This window comes from Bos grunniens, chromosome 15 (assembly GCF_055505025.1).
Source record: "Bos grunniens cultivar Pamir isolate PY7600 chromosome 15, Bosgru_T2T1.0, whole genome shotgun sequence".
NCBI lineage: Eukaryota > Metazoa > Chordata > Mammalia > Artiodactyla > Bovidae > Bos > Bos grunniens.
In genome coordinates, this window is record NC_141179.1 from 68,587,104 (window position 1) to 68,613,806 (window position 26,703).

The following is a 26,703-nucleotide window of genomic DNA, read 5'->3' on the forward strand; positions in this document are numbered from 1 at the left end:
AGTACCCAAATATATACGGATGTCAGAGCTGTGATAATTAATTTGCTATTCAGTTGGGGCCTGTAGAGAGTAAATAGTTCAGAGGCTTTGGAAAACAAGCAGAAAACGTCTTCAGGGGTTCCTGGCATGCTGTGGTTTATGACAGGAAAATGGGTGAGAATCAGGGCCCAATTAAGGGAAATTCAGCTGTTGATCCAAAGGTGCCGAGGTTCACCGAGTTAACATCCCGGTCTCCTTCATTGAATTTAAGGAACCAAGATGGCTGGACTCCTGAGCGAGACACGGGAAGAGCAGTGTCTCTTTAAAAACTGCAGAAAATTTCCACACTAACAGGAGCAGGCTCTCTCAGGGGCTGAGATACATAGTCATAAAGGCAGGCAGGGCTGTCGTTCTTGCAGAAAGTCTGACTCCACAGACGCATTGGTAAGAGCTTGTTTGCTTGTGTTCTCGGAGTCTGGAAAAGTAATTCTGTACAGCTTTAACTGTGACCTTTGATTATCTACCTAATCCTTGCTTACTCAAGACGAGTAATAAAACTGCCCTTTGCAGAATCCCTATCTCCAGAAGAAACCTTAGATGCCAGCTTCAAAGGTGAGGAAGAATCAGACTGTGAGAGAATTTAATGATTTATTTTCACTCTCAAGTGGAGAGAAAAATCTTCAGAAGAAAAATGAGAATGAAAATGAAATTTTGAAGGCAGCAGTCTGCTAATTAATTTGCAAAATGTCCTGAAAGCATCAAAATAAATCATGACCAACAAAACTAAGCAGGAAGCCATGTATGAGATGCAACATGGGACACATATTAGAATATGTTTGTATTTATATTTCATATGAAAGAGTGCAGGGAATGGTGGAAAACACAGCCTACATGTTTTTGAGAATATGTTTTATATACATCATGTCAGGGCTTCGCTGGTGGCTCAGATGGCAAAGAATCTGTCAGCAGTGTGGGAGACCTGGGTTCCATCCCTGGGTTGGGATGATCTCTCCAGAGAAGGAACAGGCAACCCACTCCAGTATTCTTGCCTGGAGAATCCCATGGACATCGGAGCCTGGCAGGCTACAGGCTATATAGTCCATGGGGCCGTGGAGTGGAACATGACTGAGCAACTAACATACACTAATAGCATGTCATTTAATCTATCCTGAAACTGATTAGCTGATTTGTTTTCCTCTTTTCACTGATGAAATGTGTGGTGTAGAACAGCAAAGGACTCTGTGTAAGGACTTATTGGTAACAAGTGAAAGAGCCCGGATATGAACATCATGCTGCATATAAGCAAAAGGGTAGAAAAGAACGGCCATGTAAACTGCCGCATCTCAGCTTACACCATGGAGGGACCTGGCCATAGTACTCATTTCCAAGAGAATTGTAAAGAGCTGGGCTTCAGCTCACATAGGGAGATCTCAAGAAATTCAATCTTTGATTCAAACATTGGGCTACAACTAGTGCCTAGGTTTAGTGTAGTTCAAAGTCAGAGGGCCAGTAGCTTTCCAGAACCATGTTATTGATAGGGGTGGCTAAGAGAACTCTCCTTGCAGTGCAGGGTTTGAATCCGACTCTGAATAGCTGTATGACTAAGCAAATTACTAACATTCCTATGTTCTCCAGGCTTTTTAGAAGGATTACATGAGTTAATATATGAGAAGAGCTTCCATTGTCCTGTTTTCTATTACCAGGGCTTTCATAGGAGGAACTCAGAAGTCTATAGGAAATAAGAAATGTGATACCAAGACCTAGATACTGTGGCCAGTGGAAGTCAATGGAAACATCCAGTTAGATGTTGTTGCAATTATGCAGAATACGAGAAAGCCCTCAGTTTGTAGGCGTGTTTTCTTTTTTAATCTTTATTTTGTTCTGAAATATTGTGGATTTGGTAGAAAGCCAAGAATAACTAAAGAGCCTCTTGCTGAAAGCTAAAGAGGAGAGTCAGAAAGCTGGCTTAAAATGCAACATTCAGAAAACTAAGATCATGGCATCCGGTCCCATCACTTCATGGAAAATAGATGGGGAAACAATGGAAATAATGAGAGACTTTATTTTTGGGCGCTCCAAAATCACTGCAGATGGTCACTGCAGCCATGAAATTAAAAGACCCCTGCTCCTTGGAAGAAAAGTTATGATCAACCTAGACAGCATATTAAAAAGCAGAGACATTGCTTTGCCAACAAAGGTCCATCTAGTGAAAGCTATGGCTTTTCCAGTAGTCATGTATGGATGTGAGAATTGGACTATAAAGAAAGCTGAGCGCCGAGGAATTGATGCTTTTGAACTGTGGTGTTGGAGAAGACTCTTGAGAGTCCCTTGGTCTGCAAGGTGATCAAACCAGTCCATCCTAAAGGAAATCAGTCCTGAATATTCACCGGAAGGACTGATGTTGAAGCTGAAACTCCAATACTTTGGCCACCTGATGCAAAGAACTGACTCATTGGAAAAGACCCTAATGCTGGGTAAGATTTAAGGCAGGAGGAAAAGGGGATGACAAAGGATGAGGTAGTTGGATGGCATCATCAACTCGATGGACATGAATTTGAGCAAGCTCCAGGAGTTGGTGATGGACAGGGTAGCCTGGTGTGCTACAGTCCATGGGGTCTCAGAGTTGGACACAACTGAGCAACTGAACTGAACTGATTGTGCATTTATTATAATGAAATACACATTAATTTGAAATGATTTTGTCAGATAATGTGGACACAGGTTGGGGGAAAGTGAAGGTGGGATGAATTGAGAGAATTCAGTTGTATTCAATGAATTGTATATATTGACATATATACACTACCATGTGTAAGATAAATAGCTAGTGGGAAGGTGCTGTATAGTACAAGGAGCTCAGCTTGATGATCTGTGATAATCTAGATGGATGGGGTGGGCATGGGGGGAGAGAGGTCCACGAGGGAGTGGATACACGTTTAGATGTGGCTGATTCACTTTGTTGTACAGCAAAAACTAACACAACACTGTATAGCAATTGTAAGTGTGTTTTCTCACCGCTGGCATCCATATGACAGACAGTCTGCATTCTGCAGAAAGACTCACAGTGATTACCCCAGCTCTTGGCCACCGGTGCTTGCATAGCTGGAGAATGGACAGTGCTGCTGTGCCTCCAGGTGCAAGAGCTTGCTGCCTGCATCTGGGAGGAGCAAGAGACCGGCCGGGCTGGTGGTGGCTCTAAAGCACCAGAACATACTGATGTTTTATCTGGGTGAATCAAAAGGCTCTTGGGGCTCTCTCATCAGGAGTTGAATTTATTTCCATTGGTCACATTTTCAGGGATTATTTGATTGCCAGAGAAATATTAACTTCAATCAATCTCTAGTAAAAGGAGAAATGTTAGAAAGGATACAGGACTTTCTCACAGAACCTTCAGCCTAGGAGTATACTGGGGACGCACACAGGCCTGAACGAAAGCACTGGAAACTTCTGAGGAGCTCATGTATTTTCATCCCAGAGGACATAATTGTCTTCTCTGAAAACCTGCTCTATTCTTATTTTACTTCTCTTTTTCTTTACAGAGTGGATGTTATACATTCATAGTCTGGCCATAATAAGAGCCCCAGCCCCATTTTTACTTGAGATTATTGTTCAGGAGGCCGATGGAGATGAAATGATTCTAATTCCAGCTTTCTGGGTAGAAGAAGAAAAAGTCTGATTGGCTAAGACTTCATCATTTCTACATTTTGTCCAATCATCAAGGAGCAGGATTTTTTTTTTTTTTCTTATAAGGACACAGAAATAGATTCTCTGAGAAGAGAGTGTGAGATGCTAAGGAAATCGTCATTAGAGAAAATCGTTGTCATTATAATGCTGCAGGTTATATTGAGAAGTTCTGCTCAATAAAGTGTTTTGATTAAGAAGGTGCTGGATAAACAGTAGTCTTAAAATGGGAACCAAGTAGTCTGAGTACTGGCCTGGCTTTGCCTTCTTCTCTTTGTATCTCCCTGTTCTTTCTCTCTAGGTCTTGTTACATTGACTGATAGAATGCAGCTTTCTTAAAAATAGATTGTTTTAGAGTTCCAGAAAATAGAGAGTTGAACTGAAATCTCTTGTCTTTAAAACACTGAGTTAAAATTGCCTTTTCTTGGCTCTGAGCCCTTGGAGGACAAGTCTATATCTCTTTCAAGGTTATGTCACTGTTCGCTAGGACATGTAAGACACAAAAATCATGAACAAATTATTTAGTATAAGATGTTCGCTAACCAGAAGTCTTTTGTGGGCTACTGTTAGAACCAAAGACTACCTTCATTTTTTCTTTTTTTTTTTTTTCTGGATTGATTAGTTGATGGAGGTTTGGAGCCACACTGGTGGCTCAGACAGTAAAGAATCTGCTGGCAATGCAGGAGACCAGGGTATGATCCCTGGGTCAGGAGAATCCTTTGGAGAAGGGAATGGCTACCCACTTCACTATTCTTGCCTGGAAAACCCCATGGGCAGAGGAGCCTGGTGGGCTACAATCCATGTACAAAAAGACAGATAAATTGAACGTTTCATTTTTCTTTTACTTTAGAGTCTTAGCAATTAGTTTTGATATTTACTCTTTTGTGGATGGGTTGTTGTTACCTGACTGGTTCTGCCAGACGACTTTTAGTAGAAGTGGCTATGGCAACTTCAGGTAGAGATTATTAAGAGTGGCTATATCTGCAGTATGATTTTTTTTCCCCCTATCTTGGTGATCCTGGAAGCTGTGTGCCCCAGATGGTAAAGTTACAGGATGGTAGGAGACAGCTGATCTGACTGAAGTTTGTGAGCTTGAAAAAGTTATTTAGGGGTTTCTCTGCTATTGCAACATAACCTGTCTTAACACAATAACTGAGCAAATATTTCACACAAAGGGGATCTTTTGATTTCGGTTTTGAGAAATGTGTAGAATTTTACTGAGGAAAGAATCATAATTGTCCTAAGGAGAAGAGTAGCTGGAAAGAAATGGAAGAATGAAAGTACTTTATCTGGTCAAAGAATAACAGTTTGGATATTTGGAAAACATCTCATCTACCGAGTAGAGAATGACTTTGTGAAATTTTGGAAGGCTACACAGAATATAACTCTAAGCTGAATTTGCACATTTTTCTTAAGTATTTCTTCAAGATATATGATTATGGTTATCACTATGAATTATAATTTCTGACCATTAAACTTAATGATCACTTTAATAAACAGACTCACTCATAATTCTCCAGTGAGAATTAGATATAGTGTTGAACAATCCTATTGTCAAACAAGTTTATAAGGTAAAAGGGCCAGAAAGGTAGTCATACCTACATCATGAGATAGCCCCTCCCTCAGATAGTAGATGATAATGTGACAGGATGATGGCATGGGATCAATTAGTGTTGACAGGATCAGCATTTTCTTTTTCTTTTATTTATTTATTTGGCTGGGTCAGGTCTTAGTTACACTATGCAGGATCTTCCATCTTCTTTCTGGCATGTGATCTAGTTCCCTGACCGGAGATCGCACCTGGGGTCCAGCATTAAGAGCACGGAGTCTTAGCCACTGGACCTCCAGGAAAGTCCCAGGATAAGAGTTTTAAAAGATAAAGAATTTTAGGAATGCATACGCTAAGTGATCAATTCTAGTGAAATGCTTTCACTAAAGCATTTAGTGAAATGCTTTCACTTTATTATGTTAAACATAATAAGTATGCATGTTTAATAATTTTATAAGTCATAAGTTTAATTTTCCCATGGTGTGTAACATTTTCCATCCATGTAACTGCCAACACATCTTTCGATTAACCAGGTCTTTGGCTTTGTTCTTTAATTCTCCTTAGTCTGGTTATCTCTAGGCATGTGAACTTTTGTCTGTTTACTGAGGTAAAATAACTTTCAGAAAACAATGTGAATCATGGTTAAATTTAATTCTTTGTTTGTGAGAAGAGAATATAAATGTGTTCCAGATGATGTAAATCCAGAAAAGTGAGATGCCAAGTGTTCTTGTGATGAGTTTACTCAAAGGGATAAGTTAATTCAGCATCAGTCACTGTTACCCTTTTAACTATTAATAGTACATATACTTATTTAAATAACATTCTTTAAATTCCTTGTTTTGTGCATTAAGAAATAATTGCTTTCCAATGTTCATCAAAAACTCTACTCTGTAATGTTCTTAAACTAAACTATTACGAAGTGCAATTAACCAGATGCCCATCAACAGTTTTGTTGTTCAGTTGCTCAGTCATGTCTCATTCTTTGCAGCCCCATGGACTGTAGCACAGTAGGATGAGTAAATTGTAGCATGTCCACATGTAGAATTCTATACAGCAGTTAAGAATAAATGGATGAATCTCATTAATATGTTGAGTGAAAGAAAGCAGACTCAAATAAGTGTGTTCTATATAATTCATCCTAATAAATTACACAACCAGGACTAATGGATAATTTGGAAGTCAGAAAAATGGTTTCCCTTGGTTGGAATATTATCAGTAGAAATTTGCACAAAAAATGGGGTGCTCTCTGCTGGCGTTAACTGTTCTTAATATTGGTGCTGGTTGCATGCATTTGTTCAATTTATGAAAAGAACTGAATAGCGCACTTATGGTAAAATTTTTTCATAAAAAACAATTTTTTAAAAGCATATAGAATGTTTAAAAGTGCTTATTGGTAATTTAGGAGTGTAAAAAAATAAGTATGAATTCTCTTGTGAAAAATATGGCTTTACTTTGAATTTACACTGAACAAGGTGAGAGAGTCAGTTCTCATTCATTAGATTCTAGAGGAAAAGAAGTTTGTAGACAAACTCAATGGTAAAAGTTGTTTATTTAGAAAGAAATTAAAATAGAGCAACATTTATCCAGAGAAGTGAGACATCTCAATGGTCCATTTCACATTGATTAAGTAGGAATGGAATTACGGACACTTGCCTAAAAGATAGAGTGTGCAGTTAAATAAAGGTGACTGATTAGAAAATGTGCTATCAACCTTGAAAAACATGAAAGGTGTAGTTAGTTCTAAGTTCTATAGTGTGCTAATTAAAATAGAGAATAATTATTTTTGGCATGTCAAGTAGGAAATTTAGTAGTAACAGTTGGGATTATATAGTTCCCTTTCATAATACTAATTATGCTATATTTTGTTTATTATTCACCATCTGTTTTACTTAAAATGAATCTACTTCAACTGAACTAAACTGAACTTCAACTTAAGCCTTCTTTATTTGGCTTTTTCTCTGTGATGTCCAGTACAGGTAATAGTATGCTTTAAAAACTGTTATTGCACTAGAATAGTAGTTACCAGGGCATGGGTTAATGGGGAGATGTTGGTCAAAGAGCATAAATTTCCAGTTATAAAATGAATAAGTTCTGGGAATCTATTGCATAATATGGTGATTATAGTTAATAACACTGTATTATATACTTGAAAGTTGCTAACAAAGAAGATTTTAAATCTCACCACAAAAAGAAAATGGTAGGTATGTGATGTGATGGAGGTGTTAACTAACACTATGGTAGAGCTAACAGTGTGGTGGTAATACTTTCGTAATACATAAATGTATCAAATCAGCAGATTTACAACTTAGCTTATACAATATTATATATCAATTATATCTAAACACAGCTGAAATAATTGTCAGAATAAATAGGCACCACAGTGTTATGGGGGTAAACAAAGTTAGTTAAAAGCAAGACACCTAAAATAAATAGCCACTAATAACCATTCAGTTCAGTTCAGTCACTCACTCATGTCCGACTCTTTGTGACCCCATGAATTGCAGCACGCCAGGCCTCCCTGTCCATCACCAACTCCCGGAGTTCACTCAGACTCGCGTCCATCGAGTCAGTGATGCCATCCAGCCATCTCATCCTCTGTCGTCCCCTTCTCCTCCTGACCTCAGTCCCTCCCAGCATCAGAGTCTTTTCCAATGAAAAAGACTCCAATGAAGAGTCAACTCTTTGCATGAGGTGGCCAAAGTATTGAAGTTTCAGCTTTAGCATCATTCCTTCCAATGAACACCCAGGACTGATCTCCTTTAGAATGGACTGGTTGGATCTCCTTGTAGTCCAAGGGACTCTCAAGAGTCTTTTCCAACACCACAGTTCAAAAGCATGAATTCTTTGGTGCTCACCTTTCTTCACAGTCCAACTCTCACATCCATACACAACCACTGGAAAAACCATAGCCTTGACTAGACAGACCTTTGTTGGTAAAGTAATGTCTCTGCTTTTGAGTATGCTATCTAGGTTGGTCATAACTTTCCTTCCAAGGAGTAAGTGTCTTTTAATTCATGGCTGCAGCCACCATCTGCAGTGATTTTGGAGCCCAAAAAAGTAAAGTCTGACACTGTTTCCACTGTTTCCCCATCTATTTCCCATGAAGTGATGGGACCAGATGCCATGATCTTAGTTTTCTGAATGTTGACCTGCATTGCTGCTGCTAAGTCACTTCAGTGGTGTCCGACTTTGTGCCACCCCACAGACGGCAGCCCACCAGGCTCCCCCGTCCCTGGGATTCTCCAGGCAAAAACACTGGAGTGAGTTGCCATTTCCTTCTCCAATGCATGAAAGTGAAAAGTGAAAGTGAAGTTGCTGAGTCTTGTCCTACTCTTAGCGACCCCATGGACTGTGGCCCACCAGGCTCCTCCGTTCATGGGATTTTCCAGGCAAGAGTGCTGGAGTGGGGTGCCATTGCCTTCTCCTTGACGTGCATTAGATAACTGCAATAAATAATCACTAATAAACATTGACTGGCAAGGCTATGAATGTCAAATAATCTAATTCTTATATGTGTACATATGGATAGAGCTCAGATATACCTGTATAATATGCACAGCTGATCTGAATACAGTAATTAGGTGACCATCAAACTAAGCAGAAACTTCAGTGACCACAAATGACAAAGAACACAGACTTTAGAAAATGAATTTAGGATGGTATTGACAAAACAAACCACCACCACTACCACAAACAGCAATAAAAGCAAACCCTTGGTGGAGGGCAACTGAAAATTAGAACTGAAATGAAAAATTTACTAGCAAGCGTCTACATTGTATTTCAACTGGTATAGAAAGAATCAACTGGAAAATAGGTCAGTTGAGGTTATCTAGCCTGAGAAACATAAAGAATGAAGAAACATGAAAACGTGCATGCTAAGTCGCTTCAGTTGTGTTCGGCTCTTTGCAACCCCATGGACGGTAGCCCATCAGGCTCCTCTGTCCATGGGATTCTCCAGGCAAGAATACTGGAGTGGGTTGCCATGCCCTTCTCCAGGAGAAACATGAATAAATAGAACCTCATAAAGTGAAAGTCACTCAGTTCTGTCCGACTCTTTGTGACCCCATGGACTATATAGTCCAGGGAATTTTCTAGCCCAGAATATTGGAGTGGGTAGTTGTTCCCTTCTCCAGGGAATCTTCTCAACCCCAGGTTTGAAACCAGGTCTCCTACATTGCAGCTGAGCCATAAAGGAAGCCCAAGAATATTGGAGTGGGTAGCCTATCCCTTCTCCAGTGGATTTTACCAACCCAGGAATGGAACTGGTGTCTCCTTCATTGAAGGCGGATTCTTTACTAACTGAGCTATCACAGAAGCATAGAACCTCAAAGATCTGTGTTTTTACAAGATCAAGTGTACCAAGATGAAGTGTACCAGGTTATACATAATGGGAGTCTTTGAAATAGAGGAGAGAGGATACGGAAGGTGGGGGGGTGATACATGAATGTGAAGAAAGTATGGATGAAAACTTGACAAAACTGATGAAAGATGTCAATTAACATAGTCAAGAAACTCAACAAATTCTGGTATAAACTCAGTATCATACCTAGCACATCATAATCACACTGTTACAAGCAAACGCCAGAAACTATTGAAAGCAGCAAAAGAGAGTAATCATGAAGAAGGCATCTTTAATAAGACCAACAGGTGATTTCTCATTGGAAAGCATGGAGTCCCAAAAGATGACATATTGAAGAGCTGAAAGAAAAATACCGTCACCAAAATTTTTATATACAGAAAAACTGTCCCTCAGAAATGAGGAAGTTAAGACATTGGCCAGTAAACAAAACCTGAGAGAACTTACTTCTCTCAGAAAATACTAATGGCCCTAAAAAATACTAATGGACTTGCTCTATGAAATATACTAATGAAAGTCCTTCTTTGTGAAGTGAAAAGATGCTAGACAGTTAGTTACTAGAAACAATGTAAAGAAATAAAAATAGAGCAGTAAACTATGTAGGTAAATATTTTAAAAACCACATAAAAATACTTTTTGTAATTATTTTCCTCTTTGATTTTACAGATAACTGTAAAAGCAATAATTATAAAACTACTTGTAGGCTTCAGTTCAGTTCAGTTCAGTCACTCAGTCGTGTCCGACTCTTTACTACCCCATGAATCGCAGCACGCCAGGCCTCCCTGTCCATCACCAACTCCCAGAGATCACTCAAACTCATGTCCATCGAGTTGGTGATGCCATCCAGTCATCTCATCCTCTGTCAGCCCCTTCTCCTGCTGCCCCCAATCCCTCCCAGCATCAGAGTCTTTTCCAATGAGTCAACTCTTCACATGAGGTGGCCAAAGTACTGAAGTTCCAGCTTTAGCATCATTCCTTCCAAAGAACACCCAAGACTGATCTCCTTTAGAATGGACTGATTGGATCTCCTTGCAGTCCAAGGGACTCTCAACAGTCTTCTCCAAAACCACAGTTCAAAAGCATCAATTCTTCGGCGCTCAGCTTTCTTCACAGTCCAACTCTCACATCCATACATGACCACTGAAAAACCATAGCCTTGACTAGACGGCCATTTGTTGGCAAAGTAATGTCTCTGCTTTTGAATATGCTATCTAGATTGGTCATAACTTTCCTTCCAAGGAGTAAGCATCTTTTAATTTCATGGCTGCAGTCACCATCTGCAGTGATTTTGGAGCCCAAAAAAGTAAAGTCTGACACTGTTTCCACTGTTTCCCCATCTATTTCCCATGAAGTGATGGGACCGGATGCCATGATCTTCATTTTCTGAATGTTGAGCTTTAAGCCAACTTTTTCACAGTCCTCTTTCACTTTCATCAAGACGCTTTTTAGTTCCTCTTCACTTTCTGCCATAAGGGAGGTGTCATCTGCATATCTGAGGTTATTGATATTTCTCCCGGCAATCTTGATTCCAGCTTGTGCTTCCTCCAGCCCAGCATTTCTCATGATGTACTCTGCATATAAGTTAAGTAAGCAGGGTGACAATATACAGCCTTGATGTACTCCTTTTCGTATTTGGCTTAATAACATAGAAAGATGTAATTTATGTGACGTCAATAGCACAAGGGAGGAAAAGGGAGCTATATAATAGGAAATTTTTCTGTACAACTAAATTTGTCAATAATCTGAATCAAATTGTAATGAATTAAGGTGTTGTCATTACAGAGTGCCTTTCCTTGTTTTTAAGAACAATTTTTCTCTTAAAGTATATATTGTCTCATAATCACACCAGCTCTTTTTTTTTTTTTTTATTTGTTTGCACAGTACCTCATTTTACATTCTTTTGAGTTCAACTATTTGGGTCTTTGAATTATAAATGTGTCCCTTAAAGACACTATATAACTAGACAAAAGTGCTATTCATCAGGAAATCATAACAATTAATCAATGCAAGCTTCTACCTATAGAACTCCATACTACCTGAAGCAAAAATGTCAGAATTGAAGAGAAAATAGATACTATACAACAATAATAGTTGGAAGTTACAAACCTTATTCTCATAATGGATAGAATAACTGGGTAGGAGATTTAAAAGGAAATAAAAGCATTGCCAACATTAAACGCCAGTAGATCTAAAGTGAACATGTTAGTTGACCCGTTGAGCTATTTCAAATCCTCAAAGATGATGCTGTGAAAGTGCTGCACTAAATATGCCAGCAAATTTGGAAAACTCAGCAGTGGCCTCAGGACTGGAAAAGATCAGTTTTCATTCCAGTCCCAAAGAAAGGCAATACCAAAGAACGCTCAAACTACCACACAATTGCACTCATGTTACATGCTAGTAAAGTAATGCTCAAAATTCTCCAAGCCAGACTTTAACTTTATCTAGGTTGGTCATAACTTCCATGAACTTCCAGATGTTCAAGCTGGATTCAGAAAAGCCAGAGGAACCAGAGATCAAATTGCCAACATCCGCTGGATCACCAAAAAAGCGAGAGAGTTCCATAAAAACATCTATTTCTGCTTTATTGCCTATGCCAAAGCCTTTGACAGTGGAAAAAGTTCTAAAAAAGATGGAAATACCAGACCACCTGCCTGCCTCCTGAGAAATCTGTATGCAGGTCAACAAGCAATAGTTAGAATTGGACATGGAACAACAGACTGGTTCCAAATTGGGAAAGGAGTTTGTCAAGGCTGTTATTTGTCACCCTGCTTATTTAACTTATATGCAGAATACATCATGAGAAATGCTAGACTGGATGAAGCACAAGCTGGAATCAAGATTGCCGGGAGAAATATCAATAACCTAGATTTGCACATGACACCATCCTTATGGCAGAAAGTGAAGAAGAACTAAAGAGGCTCTTGATGAAAGTGAAAGAGGAGAGTGAATAAGTTGGCTTAAAACTCAACATTCAGAAAACAAAGATCATGGCTTCCGGTCCCATCACTTCATGGCAAATAGATGGGGAAACAGTGGAAACAGTGACAGATTTTATTTTCTTGGGCTCAAAAATCACTGCAGATGGTGATTGCAGCCATCAAATTAAAAGACACTTACACCTTGAAAGAAAAGTTATAGACAGCATATTAAAAAGCAGAGACATTATTTTGCCAACAAAGGTCCCTCTATTCAAAGCTATGATTTTTCCAGTAGTCATGTATGAATGTGAGAGTTGGACTACAAAGAAAGCTGAGTGCTGAAGAATTGAGGCTTTTGAACTGTGGAAGACTCTTAAGAATCTTCTCCCAAGAGAAGGAAATCCAACCAGTCCATCGTAAAAGAGATCAATCCTGAATGTTCATTGGAAGGAATGATGCTAAAGCTGAAACTCCAATACTTTGGCCACCTTATGAGAAAAACTGACTCATTTGAAAAGACCCTGATGCCGGGAAAGATTGAAGATAGGAGGAAAAGGGAATAGCAGAGGATAAGATGGTTGGATGGCTATCACCAACTCAACTGAAATGAGTTTGAATAAACTCTGGGAGTTGGTGATGGACAGGGAAGTCTAGTGTGCTGCAGTCCATGGGGTTGCAAAATGCTGGACACGACTGAGCAAACGAATTACACTGAACCCCTATTCTTTCTTGTTTCTATGTCAACCACTCTGCATAAACCTCCTATCTATAATAGAGGTAGAATTGCCACATAATAAAAACATGATTTCCAATAAATATCATTTAACGTGTTTAATGTTTTCTATACTGTTTAAGAAAAAAATATTTTTCTTATACAATCATCTAAGTGTAAATTAACATAAGCATTATATCTTTAAAATGCAGAAAATTATTTCCTTAACAGCAAATAATCTTTGCAAAGTTTAGAATATTTATTCTGAGGAGCATCTTTTCATTTAGGCTTTGAAAAATAGTATTAGTTAGTGAAAAACAGTGTGTATGGAAACAAATAGAACACAGAATTGGTGATAATCAGGAAGCTCACATACTGAATTTGTAAGATTTATTTATTTCAAGAACTCAGAGGTGAATAAGAATGAGGAAGATGGAATAGAAGATCAGTGGTAAATTTTAGTTCTAACTATGAATCACTTATCAGTTTAGTAAACAATGTTGACTGCATCTCAATGCATAGCAAGTCCTGTGCTAACAGTGGGTTGAACAATATCATGAAAACTTTAACCTAAAAATGAGGAATATTCCTTTTAGAAAACTCAAATAAAATTTTTAAGTATGATAAATGAAATGTTGACAGGGTTCACAATCTTTATGTGAAAGCATTTGACATTGGTTCTATAATACTCTGAGATGGGCATTAAAATCTATGAAAATATTACCCAAGAGCTGAAACTTGATTGATGAGAGTGGAGTACCTAAATCCATAGGGGAGTGTAAGGTTATTCAATTATAAGCAATGGCAAGGTCTAGGATATGATCTCAGAAGTGGATAACATGAGTCAAAAGATTGGTGTTTGGATGCTTGATTTATTGGGCAGTGAACACCCAGGTTAATGGCAATGGCTAAGGTGAAGGTGTGCCTTTCCCACAGACTTCAGTAAGTGGGCTGTGGTACACAAATTCTAAAGGTGACCCCCAATTATCTCTACTTCACTCATATGTTTCCATATTCCCCCATTGACTGTTGGTAGGACCTGTGATTTCTTTTTTTTTTAATTTTATTTTTAAACTTTACAATATTGTATTAGTTTTGCCAAATATCGAAATGAATCCGCCACAGGTATACCTGTGTTCCTCATCCTGAACCCTCCTCCCTCCTCCCTCCCCATACCCTCCCTCTGGGTCGTCCCAGTGCACCAGCCCCAAGCATCCAGTATCATGCATCGAACCTGGACTGGCAACTTGTTTCATACATGATATTATACATGTTTCAATGCCATTCTCCCAAATCTCCCCACCCTCTCCCTCTCCCACAGAGTCCATAAGACTGATCTATACATCAGTGTCTCTTTTGCTGTCTCGTACACAGGGTTATTGTTACCATCTTTCTAAATTCCATATATATGCATTAAGTATACTGTATTGGTGTTTTTCTTTCTGGCTTACTTACTCTGTATAATAGGTTCCAGTTTCATCCATCTCATTAGAACTGATTCAATGTATTCTTTTTAATGGCTGAGTAATACTCCATTGTGTATATGTACCACAGCTTACTTATCCATTCATCTGCTGATGGGCATCTGGGTTGCTTCCATGTCCTGGCTATTATAAACAGTGCTGCGATGAACATTGGGGTACACGTGTCTCTTTCCCTTCTGGTTTCCTCAGTGTGTATGCCCAGCAGTGGGATTGCTGGATCATAAGGCAGTTCTATTTCCAGTTTTTTAAGGAATCTCCACACTGTTCTCCATAGTGGCTGTACTAGTTTGCATTCCCACCAACAGTGTAAGAGAGTTCCCTTTTCTCCACACCCTCTCCAGCATTTATTGCTTGTAGACTTTTGGATCACAGCCATTCTGACTGGCGTGAAATGGTACCTCATAGTGGTCTTGATTTGCATTTCTCTGATAATGAGTGATGTTGAGCATCTTTTCATGTGTTTGTTAGCCATCTGTATGTCTTCTTTGGAGAAATGTCTATTTAGTTCTTTGGCCCATTTTTTGACTGGGTCATTTATTTTTCTGGAGTTGAGCTGTAGGAGTTGCTTGTATATTTTTGAGATTAGTTGTTTGTCAGTTGCTTCATTTGCTATTATTTTCTCCCATTCTGAAGGCTGCCTTTTCACCTTGCTTATAGTTTCCTTTGTTGTGCAGAAGCTTTTAAGTTTAATTAGGTCCCATTTGTTTATTTTTGCTTTTATGTCCAATATTCTGGGAGGTGGGTCATAGAGGATCCTGCTGCTGATGTATGTCGGAGAGTGTTTTCCCAAGTTCTCCTCTAGGAGTTTTATAGTTTCTGGTCTTACGTTGAGATCTTTAATCCATTTTGAGTTTATTTTTGTGTATGGTGTTAGAAAGTGTTCTAGTTTCATTCTTTTACAAGTGGTTGACCAGTTTTCCCAGCACCACTTGTTAAAGAGATTGTCTTTAATCTGTTGTATATTCTTGCTTCCTTTGTCAAAGATAAGGTGTCCATATGTGCGTGGATTTATCTCTGGGCTTTCTATTTTGTTCCATTGATCACTATTTCTGTCTTTGTGCCAGTACCATACTGTCTTGATAACTGTGGCTTTGTAATAGAGCCTGAGTCAAGAGAATACAGCAAAGGTAATAGAATGTCATTTCCATGATTAAGATGTATTTTTAAAATTTTTCTTAATTTATTTTTTTATTGAAGAATAAGTGTTTTATAGAATTTTCCTGTTTTCTGTCAAACCTCAACATGAATCAGCCATAGATATACATATATCCCCTACCTTTTGAAACTCCCTCCCATCTCCCTTACCATCCCACCCCTCTAGGTTGATACAAAGCTCCTGTTTGAGTTCCTGAGCCATATAGCAAATTCCCATTGGCTACCTGTTTTACATAATTAAGTTATGGAAGCTTATACCGTGGGTTGCTAGCGTCTTATGGGCTGGCTTTATTGAAGCCAATTGCCTTGTTTTGAGGTGCTACATGAAGATGTTCATGCGGCAAGGAAATGAGAGTGGTCTCTGGCCAACAACCAGCAAGAAGCTGAGACTCTTGGTTCTGTGATCAATATGGATCTAGATTTTGCTAACAATCATACAAGTTTGGGAGCAGTCTTCCCCAGGCCTGACTCAGGATGAGACAGCTGACATCTTGATTACAGGCATTGTGAAATCCTGAAGACTCAGTTCAACTGTGCCTGGAAAGTTCATGATCCAAAGAAACAGGGAAGCAAAACTGTGTGTTGTTGTAAGCTGTGAAGTTTATGATAATGTATTATAAAGCGTTAGATAACTAACACAGAGGGTAAGAAGTTAGTAGATGATAAATACAAGAAGGCTGAATCTTGTCATAGCCATGAAACTAATATGTCTTTTGATCTTGGCAAAAAAAAAAAAAAAAAAAAAAACTTCTTTAGACCTTGATTTCTCACCATGATATTCAGCACAATGGTTATTTATGGCAGTGAAATACTGGTTTTATTTATTTATTTGTTTGTTAAGATTTATTTATTTGTTTTTGGCTGAACTAAGTTTTCGTTACCGCGCCTGGGCTTTCTCTAGTTGTAGTGAGTGGGGGCTACTCATCATTGTGCTAGCTGGGCTTCTCATTACAGTGGCTTCTCTAGTTACAGAACACCAGCTCTAGGCTCGCAGGCTGCAGTAGTTGTGGCACATGAGCTTAGTTGCTAGAGGCCTGTGGGATCTTTCCAGACCAGGGATTGAACCCATATGCTCTGCATTGGAACCCACTCCAATACTCTTGCCTGGAAAATCCCATGGACGGAGGAGCCCAGTAGTCTGCAGTCCATGGGGTTGTGAAGAGTCGGACACGACTGAGCGACTTCACTTTCACTTTTCACTTTCATGCATTGGAGAAGGAAATGGCAACCCACTCCAGTGTTCTTGCTTGGAGAATCCCAGGGATGCAGGAGCCTGGTGGGCTGCCCTCTATGGGGTCACACAGAGTCGGACACGACTGAAGTGACTTAGTAGCAGCAGCAGCAGCTCTGTATTGGCAGGTGGATTCTTAACCACTAGACCATTAGGGAAGCCCCAACTCTGGTGCTGGTGTTAGATTACAGTGAGTTAATGGTATGAACTGGCTTTGGAACAGACTTTATAAAAAATGCATTAGAATCTGAAATGCAGTACTTGGATGCAATCTCAAAAAAAATGGCAGAATGATCTCTGTTCATTTCCAAGGCAAACCATTCAATATCACAGTAATCCAAGTCTATGCCCCAACCAGTAATGCTAAAGAAGCTTAAGTTGAATGGTTCTTTGAACATCTACAAGACCTTCTAGAACTAACACCCCAAAATGATGTCCTTTTCACTATAGGGGACTGAAATGCAAAAGTAGAAAGTCAAAAAACACCTGGAGTAACAGGCAAATTTGGCCTTGGAGTACACAATGAAGCAGGGCAAAGGCTAATAGAGTTTTTTCCCAAGAGAACACACTGGTCATAGCAAACATCTTCTTCCAGCAATACAAGAGAAGACTCTACACATGGACATCACCAGATGGTCAATACCAAAACCAAATTGATTATATTCTTTGCAGCCAAAGATGGAGAAGCTCTATACAGTCAGGAAAAACAGGACCAGGAGCTGACTGTGGCTCAGATCATGAACTCCTTATTGCCAAATTCAGACTTAAATTGAAGAAAGTAGGGAAAAGCAGTAGACCATTCATGTATGACCTAAATCAAATCCCTTATGATTTTATACAGTGGAAGTGAGAAGTAGATTCAAGGGATTAGATCTGAGGGAGACAGTGCCTGAAGAACTATGGATGGAGGTTCATGACATAGTGTAGGAGACAGGAATCAAGACCATCCCCAAGAAAAAGAAATGCAAAAAGCAAAATGACTGTCTGAGGAGGCCTTACAAATACCTGAGAAAAGAAGAAAAGAAAAAGCAAAGGAGAAAAGGAAAGATAAATCCATCTGAATGCAGAGTTCCAAAGAATAGAAAGGAAAGATAAGAAAGCCCTCCTCAGTGAACAGTGCAAAGAAATAGAGTAAAATAGAATGGAAAAGACTAGAGACATCTTCAAGAAAATTAGAGACACCAAGGGAACATTTCATGCAAAGGTGGGAACAATAAAGCACAGAAATGCTATGGACCTAACAGAAGCAGAAGATATTAAGAAGGGGTGGCAAGAATACACAGAAGAACTATATCAAAAAGATCTTCACAACCCATATACTCCTGATGGTATGCTAACTCACCTCTATCCAGACATCGTGGAAAGTGAAGTCAAGTGGGCCTTAAGAAGCATCACTATGACCAAAGCTAATGGAGGTGATGGAATTCCAGTTGAGCTATTTCAAATCCTGGAAGATGATGCTATGAAAGTGGTGTACTCAATACGCCAGCAAATTTGGAAAGCTCAGAGGTGTCTACAGGACTGGAAAAGGTCAGTTTTCATTCCAATCCCAAAGAAAAGCAATGCCAAAGAATGCTCAAACTACCGCACAATTTCACTCATCTCACATGCTAGAAAAATAATACTCAAAATTGTCCAAGCCAGGCTTCAACAGTACGTGAACCATGAACTTCCAGATGTTCAAGCTGGATTTAGAAAAGGCAGAGGAACAAGAGATCATATTGCCAACATCCATTGGATCATCAAAAAGTGAGAGAGTTCCAGAAAAACATCTATTTCTGCTTTATTGAATATCCTAAAGCCTTTGACTATGTGGATCACAACAAACTGTGGAAAGTTCTTAAGGAGATGGGAATACCAGTCCACCTGACCTGCCTCTTGAGAAATCTATATGCGGTTCAGGAAGCAGCAGTTAGAACTGGACATGGAACCACATACTGGTTCCAAGTCAGGACTGGAGTATGTCAAGGCTGTATATTGTCACCCTGCTTATTTAACTTATATGCAGAATACATCATGAGGAATACTGGGCTGGATGAAGCATAAGCTGTAATCAAGATTGCTGGGAGAAATATGAATAACCTCAGATATGCAGATGACACCATCCTTATGGCAGAAAGGGAAGATGAACTAAAAGAGACTCTTGATGAAAATGAAAGGGAACAGTGAAAAAGTTTGCTTAAAACTCAACATTCAGAAAATTAAGATCATGGCATCTGGTCCCCTCACTTCATGGGAAACAGATGGGGAAACAGTGACAGGCTTTATTTTTTGTGGGGCTCTAAAACCAGTGCAGATGGTGACTGCAGCCATGAAATTAAAAGACGCTTACTCCTTGGAAGAAAAGTTATGACCAACCTAGACAGCGTATTAGAGTTCCCTGGTGGCTCAGATGGTAAAGCGTCTGTCTACAATGAGGGAGACCTGGGTTCAATCCCTGGGTCAGGAAGTTCCCTGAAGAAGGAAAAGGCAACCTACTCCAGTACTCTTGTCTAGAAAATCTCATGGATGGAGGAGCCTGGTGTCCATGGGGTCACAAAAAGTCAGACACGACTGAGTGACTTCACTTCTTCACTTAGCATATTAAAAAGCAGACATTATTTTGCCAACAAAGATCCATCTAGTCAAAGCTATGGTTTTTCCAGTAGTCATGTGTGGATGTGAGAATTGGACTATAAAGAAAGCTGAGCGCTGAAGAATTGATGCTTTTGAACTGTGGTGTTGGAGAAGACTCTTGAGAGTTGCTTGGACAGCAAAGAAATCCAACCAGTCCATCCTCAAGGAAAGCAGTCCTGAATATTTATTGGAAGGACTGGTGCTGAAGCTGAAACTGCAATACTTTGGCCACCTGATGCAAAGAACTGACTCATTGGAAAAGACCCTGATGCTGGGAAAGATTGAAGGCAGAAGAAGAAGGGGATGACAGAGGATAAGATGGTTGGATGGCATCACGGATTCAATGGGGATGAGTTTGAGTAAACTCTGGGAGTTGTCCTCCACCAGGACAGGGAGGCCTGATGTGATTGAGCGACTGAACTGAACTGAACTGATTGATCATCATTATCATAATTATTTTTTAGCTTATTGCTTAAAGAAGCATGCTTTTTATATATTCGTCACACTAGTACTTACAAAGTGCCTACCACATAGCCTGAATCTCATGTGATGATAGCTGTTACTATTAGTTCCAAGAGGAACAAGTCAGTAAAAATTTGAAGAATGCCAAGCAAACTATAAAATGAAGAATTTGTTTGACTTCTTGTCACAACGTTGAGCGTGTGTATTTTTATAACTGCTATGCTGCTCATTAAGGGGAAATACTTTTCTAACCTCTGAAAGTGAAAGTTAGTCGCACAGTCATGTCCGACTCTTTGCAATACCATGGACTGTAGCCCTCCAGGTTCCTTCGTCCATGGGATTCTCCAGGCAAGAGTACTGGAGCGGGTTGCCATTTCTTCTCCAGGGGATCTTCCCGAACCAGGGATTGAGCCCATCTCTCTTGCATTGCAGGCAGATTTTTTACCAACTGAGCTACTAGGGAAGCTGTACTTTCCATACTACTTTCCATAAATCTCACATGTCACATTGAAACATGTTACTACTGAAAATTATTAATACAATCACAATTTTGCAAATACTTATCATCTCTCATAAAACTACTATGTAATTATTACTATTTCACAGCTTAAGTTTAAGCAGGATTTCCTCATTTTGCTATAGGGATGATTTAATGGTATGTCAGATCTCTGGCATAGTAAAATACCCTTTCATCCATAAATCCCTGCTATTTGCAGCTATCAAAACATATCATTACAAGCAAAAGGCAGGGAGATAGAAGTGAACAAATATATGCATTATTCATAAACTGTTTTTCTCTTCTGCTTGTTTTCTCAAAATCTTCTTTTCTTTCAGAGATACCCAGAAGCATGCATTTATATAGTTTATTAACAAGATCATTAATCAGGAATCGATGTTTTAAAATGTCTTGTCAATCAGCAAGTAAAGAAAAAACAGATACCTGGAATTTCATATAGTTTCAAAACAGTAGTAATTACCTCAGTCATGATTTCTTATTTTAATAATTCAACAAATTAAAAATGTATAATATACATGTAATTAATATATACTTTGTGGTAAGTCACTTCAGTCATGTATGACTGATTGCCACCCTATGAACTGTAGCCTGTCTTCATGGTTCTTGGAATTCTCCAGGCAAGAATACTGGAGTGGGCTGCCATGCCCTTCTCTGGGGGATTTTTCCAACCCAGGGATAGAACCCATGTTGCTTACCACTCCTGCAGGTGGGTTCTTTGCCACTAGTGCCACCTGGGAAGCCCTGTGTGTACTTTATAAACCAAAATACTTTCCTTAAATATCATAAAGCTCATCTCAGGAAGAAATAACAGTTTCATTGACATTTAAAATGATTTTATATTTATAATCATTATCTCTCCTATTGAAGACTGGCAAGTAATATAGGACATATTTTAATCCTATTTTATGGATGAGAAAACTGAGGTCAAAAGATTAGCCTAAGATTGAAAAGGACTGTGTGTTTCATCTTTGATTCCTAATAATGATGTTTTCTCATCTACTGTTTAGATTACTTCATTTATCTCTTGTGCTCAGAAAAAATTATACACTTGTTGAACTTTTAGTTTCTGGGTATGGAAAAGATTGAAGACAGAAGGGGATGACAGAGGAAGAGATGGTTGGATGGCATCACTGACTCAATCGACATGGCAAGCTCTGGGAGTTGGTGATGGACAGGGAAGCCTGGCATACCGCAGTCCATGGGGTCACAGAGAGCTGGACACGACTGAGAGGCTTAACTGAACTGAATGTAGGTTTAAAAGGACAATACTCATTACTCAACATAGTATTGCCAGGCAAACCAGCAGACCTAAAGAAATTCAGAGAGCATATACTTTTTAAGTATTAGTATCACTGATCTTCATTACTGTTCCATGTTGTTACGTATTTAAAAAAAAAAACAAAAAACAAACAAACAAAAAATTGGGCTTTCCTGGTGGCTCAGACTGTAAAGAATCCACCTGCAATGTGGGAGACCTAGGTTCGATCACTGGGTTGGGCAGATTCCCTGAAGGAGGGCATGGCAACCCACTCTAGTATTCTTGCCTGGAGAATCTCCATGGACAGAGGAGCCTAGAGAGCTACAGTCCCTGGGGTCACAGAGTGTCAGACACAACTGAGCGGCTAAGCATAGCCCACATGTATAAAAATTCCATCAAAATTTTTAAAGGGCCTTAAAAATATGTAATTTATTGATTTCATAGGTCAGTCTTTATTATAATCCATGTCTGAATTCAGGGATTCTAGCTTCAAGAAAAGATACATAGAATTATATTTTGACCTAATGATGTTGTGTAATTACATTTTCTACTGTAAATATGTTATTTAAAAGTAAAATTACATGGTGTACATAAATCATGTGAGTTTGGATTATAATATGAATGTGGAAGAATTAAAAGCTCTTCCTGCTTTTAATAAAAAATATATAATAGATTTCACTTCTTTAAATAAATAATCTAAGATTTAAAATGTATTAATTATGATATGCTTGCTTATTAAAATTTTATACTAATTATTGGCAAGATCTTTGACAATTATTGCAGGTCATTTAGATATTTATTTGGAAATTCCTTTAGAAATTTCTGTAAAAAATGTTTATTTATTGGAATACTTTAAAAAATCTTATTTATGAATCAAACATTGTTGTTTTTGTTTTCAATGATAAATTTTTTTGAAGTTTCCATAGCGATTACGTACTTCAAAGACCTGAGGAAGGATTGAAGAAATTTCCCAGGAGCTGATATAGCCAGAAAGATAGAAAGATGAAAGTGAACAAGTTGATCTTATTATTTTCCATTTCAAGGCTGCCTGTACATTTTTCCCTTTGCCAGAAATCAGTGATATTTGATGAGCTTCTTATCCAGACACCTAAAAAGAAAAAGAATTCATTCTAAAAGTAACTAAATTTCTCCAAACTATGTCTGTTATTTGTCCACATATGAGTAAATTATTATTATTATCAAGAAAGGAAACTACAGTGATCAAAATATCTGAGATAAACACTTTCCTTTAACATAATAAGCAAAACCAGAGGAACCAAGATGAAGGAGACCAAGAGTTGGACCTATGACACAACGTAGAAATTTAATATCTGAAAGGATACAATTTCTAAAGACTTCAACATTTCGTCTTAAAATGAGATTCTTTATCTTTATTGCCCTTCATCTCTAATGAAGATTCTATGATCTAAGATATAATTAGAAGCATTTGTCCTGAAAAGTCAGCTTCTAAAAATTTATACTGCAGAGGTCTGCCATGTAATACTTAATAAGAAAATATTCCTTCTTACCCACTGAATAATACCCCACCCCAAAAGATATTCATCTTCTAATCCTGGGAAACTGAATGTTCCCTTGAATGGTAACAGGGATTTTGCAGGTGTAATTACACTTTGGCTTGAATGAAAGGGAACATCCTGAATTGTTCAGGTGGGCTCAGTGCAATCATAAAGGTTTTCCTGAGAGGGAGGCAGGAGACAGAGGAGGTGGCCACAAACCAAGGGATTAAGGTAGTTTCTATACACTAAAAAAGGGCAAACAAGTGTATTCTCCCCCAGATCCTCTAGAGAATGCTATTCTGCCTACACCTTGAATTTAAACTTGTCACTTCCAGAACTCTAAAATAATAAATTTCATTTGTTGTAAGCCACTAAATTTGTGGTAATGTGTTATGGCAACAATAGGATATACGTCTTGCCTAATATGGTGATATAGACATACCAATGATGGATGAATTCCATGACTTAAAATATGTTAATTTTCACTCGGAATACCTAGAACTGTAATGATACGTAACTGTGATTTTTGAACCACTTTTTTTTCTAGAATAAATATTTATTTTGTGAGAGTTTGAAACAAAAACTACTAGAATTGGTCAAACAATTTGAGTTTACTTTGTTTATTTTCAAACTTTCCCTGCCAAATTAGTTATTCAGTTCAGTTCAGTTCAGTCGCTCAGTCGTGTCTGACCCTTTGTGACCCCATGGATCCCAGCATGCCAGGCCTCCCTGTCCATCACCAACTCCCGGAGTTTACTCAGACTCACATCCATCGAGTCAGTGATGCCATCCAGCCATCTCATCCTCTGTCGTCCCCTTCTCCTCCTGCCCCCAATCCCTCCCAGCATCAGAGTCTTTTCCAATGAGTCAACTCTTTGCATGAGGTGGCCAAAGTACTGAAGTTTCAGCTTTAGCATCATTCCTTCCAAAGAAATCCCAGGGCTGATCTCCTTCAGAATGGCCTGGTTGGATCTCCTTGCAGTCCAAGGGACTCTCAAGAGTCTTCTCCAACACCACTGTTCAAAAGCATCAATTCTTCGGCGCTCAGCCTTCTTCACAGTCCAGCTCTCACATCCATACATGACCACAGGAAAAACCATAGCCTTGGCTAGACCGATCTTTGTTGGCAAAGTAATGTCTCTGCTTTTGAATATGCTATCTAGGTTGGTCATAACTTTCCTTCCAAGGAGTAAGTGTCTTTTAATTTCATGGCTGCAGCCACCATCTGTAGTGATTTTGGAGCCCCCCAAAATAAATTCTGACACTGTTTGTGCTGTTTCCCCATCTATTTCCCATGAAGTGCTGGGACCGGATGAATGTTAAGCTGAATGTTTTCATTCGTTTTCTGAATGTTGAGCTTTAAGCCAACTTTTTCACTCTTCACTTTCACTTTTATCAAGAGGCTTTTTAGTTCCTCTTCACTTTCTGCCATAAGGGTGGTGTCATCTGCATATCTGAGGTTATTGATATTTCTCCCGACAATCTTGATTCCAGCTTGTGCTATGAAAAGTACATGGATAAGAGAAGTTCAGCCATATTATGGAATAACATCTCTGGTGTTTGCTGCTGCTGCTGCTGCTGCTAAATAGCTTCAGTCGTGTCCGACTCTGTGCGACCCCATAGACAGCAGCCCACCAGGATCCCCCGTCCCTGTGATTCTCCAGGCAAGAACACTGGGGTGGGTTGCCATTTCCTTCTCCAATGCATGAAAGTTAAGTTGTTTGAGTTTACTATAAATGGTTTATTGAATGTTAATAAAGTCTGCAAAAATATTTTTTTAGGTTATGCAAAGACTATAAACCATGTGTTGCTTGCCTTAAAGAAACTTGATAGTTTGTCTGCTGTTTTTTTTTTTTTTTAGTAATAAGTATATTCTGAAAGTGCTGTAATTTTCACTCAACAAATGAACCTGTTGATTGATACAAGATACAGTTTTTATTAAAATATTCAGCAACACAGAATCTGAATATGGTCACCAAATCCTAGGTCTGCAACTTGCTGAGTATGTGACTTATGTTATTCTGTGCTTTATTTATCCTTTTATAAAACAGTTTGGAATAGTACTTTGTTGCTAAAATTACAAGAACTAACACATGTGGCACCTTCATTAGTATCTGATACAAGGGAAATAAAGTTTAAATTTGTTATTTTCATTGCTGCTCTTCTTATTTGATCCCCAAGTAGTCTACAGCAATGAGTTTTTACTTTATAATTTACAGAATACGTGTTGTATATCATTATAAGACTCATGCTGGTTGTTTGTTCTATTTAAAGATGAATACATTTCTTAATCACTTAAGATCTGAGGAACCAGCCCTCTGATCCCATTTTCTATCTCCCTTTATCTAAAGAAGTTTTAATAAAAAATGATTAATGCAGAAACATTTATGGAAATGTGTAGAGCTTTTACTCCTTGTTATTTTAGTAGCTGGTCCTATAAAGCCAGGGTATTTTTGGAACAAGTGGTCTGAATTCTTGATAGTGGATTTCAACTTTGAAACAAAAATTTCCAACACAAATTTCTTAATGGGTAAGTTTTTAAATTGAAGAGAGTCTGTGAGCAGTTTTCTCAGTTTAAATTTTGATATTTTAGTGAAAATTTACTGTTAAATATTTTAAATATGAAGATTTTCTACAAGTTCATTTTAACCCGTCTCTGACAAGTCATACAATTGTCATGTGTGAATTTCAAGCTATGAGATTTAGTTTCATCACAATCACATAAAGATATGTGTGATGACTTTCCAGGAGTCTGTGATTATCTGGGGTTTACTGTTAGGAAATCCATTTGTCTCCACATGTAAGCCATAAAATAAAGGTAATATTTTGGCATCTGCATTCCTGATTGCTCTCTGCCCTAATTTTGTTGCCAAATCATGCAGCAAATGTAAAAATGATAGTATTATAGCCAGTAGACTATTGTGTGTCAGGTACTGTTCTAAGCAGTTTAATATAATAACATTTCAATCCATATTATTATCACCATTTTTTTAAAAGGAGGAAACTGAGACATACATATGCTAGTTACAGTGCTCAAGATTGCATAAATAATGAACACTGCATCTGGGATTCAAATCCAGGAACCTGGTTTCCAGTTGGCACATATTCTATAAGGCTTGTAGATGTTCTGTTTAAAGCTCCCCTAAATTTTAGTACTATGAAAGTAATAGATTCATCATGGACAGGAAAAGTGGCCCAGATTTGGCCTGAATAACAATTCTATGGAGGAAACATTATCACTAGGAGAAGGAATATGACAATGGAATGTGT

The 26,703-nt window shown here is 38.5% G+C and overlaps 1 protein-coding gene across 9 annotated transcripts in view; it reads left to right on the forward strand.

The window, feature by feature from the left end:
- Positions 1–26,703, forward strand: part of LOC147358441 (suppressor of SWI4 1 homolog) — a 343,713-nt gene that overhangs the window by 156,720 nt on the left and 160,290 nt on the right. For 4 of the 9 annotated variants that reach the window (XR_015141652.1, XR_015141654.1, XM_086338666.1 and 1 more), the window contains one exon: positions 24,928–25,817. The exons of the other annotated variants lie outside the window; for them this stretch is intronic. The gene's annotated coding sequence lies outside the window, so the exon portion shown is untranslated. Of the gene's footprint in view, positions 1–24,927; positions 25,818–26,703 lie in introns of those variants that run through there. 9 annotated transcript variants of the gene reach the window in all.